The sequence below is a fragment of the Carlito syrichta genome, unplaced genomic scaffold, assembly GCF_000164805.1.
Source record: "Carlito syrichta isolate Samal-C Ts95f unplaced genomic scaffold, Tarsius_syrichta-2.0.1 Scaffold315281, whole genome shotgun sequence".
In the NCBI taxonomy this organism is placed as follows: domain Eukaryota; kingdom Metazoa; phylum Chordata; class Mammalia; order Primates; family Tarsiidae; genus Carlito; species Carlito syrichta.
Genome location: NW_007259377.1, coordinates 12,021 through 13,216, shown reverse-complemented (window position 1 = coordinate 13,216; position 1,196 = coordinate 12,021). Strand labels below are relative to the sequence as shown.

Sequence of the window (1,196 nt, the reverse complement as noted above, 5' to 3'; positions counted from 1 at the left end):
TTATTTTGAGAACACTATCATCACAAAGGATATTTTTGTATATTAACCTTCACAGATAAGCACTCAAAATAATTCTCTGTAGATCCAGGAATACAGCAGGTGACAAAGTTGATTAACACAATTTTTAGACTTCAAAATGACAATACTAAATTACAAAAGTGACAGCATGACAGATGACTATAATATACTACATGAATAAACTCTACATACGTGGTATCTATAAAGCATCTACAGAACTCTTCATCCTTTGTGTCTCTCCTCTTAGACCAATTGTGTTCATGAATCATTTTCATCAATTTTGGTAGGAGAGGAGCTGTGGGTGGCACAGGATGAGTAACTGCCATACTCAGGTGGCCAGTTGTTTTCTTGTGAGAACGATTTTGGAGACAGAAAAAATGTTAATGACTCAACATCTCCCTTCTCCATCAGGAACTGATGGTCTCCGAATCTGACCATGCACATAGATGGTAGGTCCATTTTATTTAGGTAGCTCAGCTCTATTCTGTCCACAATCAAACTGGTCTTCTTACTCATATTTTTAATTTCAAAAGACAGAACTGAGTTGTTGAAGTTTTTAAACAGTTGCAGAGAAAACTGAACTAGGGAAACTTGCTTGTCCCGAAAAGTATACACAGGTGTTGTAATTTTGGCCAAATTTCATCACTTCACTGGAAGGGAGTTTCTCTCAGTTATAAAACCATATTGATTGAAACATGCACGTTGCAACTGACCAGGATGGTAAATAGTAACCTAGTGACAAGTTACTGTCTCTTCTGTGTCAGCACCTTCAAGACTGGCCATATGTACACAACAAGACCCACTTTCAGGCAGAAGAAAGAGCCACCATGTAGTTCTGCCTTCCCTTCTTCTCTTGCCAAAACATCAGCAATTCCCAAAAGGACCAGTTCAGCCTCGGGGACTCAGGAGTGAAATTCTGGAGCAGTTTCACTTTGCAGTCTCACAGCCAGGCTCTTTGAGATGACCAGGTGGAAGCACAAGTTGGGGACAGTCACCCCATGCCCATCCACATTGGCACCCGACTTCACCGAGGTGCTGCTCCTCTGCAGGGAGCAGAAGGGGGAGCAGGGACAGCTGGGGAGGGGGCACAACACGAGGCAGTTGGGGGCAAGGGACTGCGGTGGCTAATCTTCCCACCTACAAGAAGCATACTGTCTCACTGGAGACCTCATTGTGGT

At 43.0% G+C, this 1,196-nt stretch overlaps 1 pseudogene; it reads right to left on the bottom strand.

Moving 5' to 3' along the window:
• Positions 1 to 276: 276 nt before the first annotated feature.
• LOC103275073 lies at positions 277 to 801 on the bottom strand (annotated as a pseudogene).
• Positions 802 to 1,196: the final 395 nt, after the last annotated feature.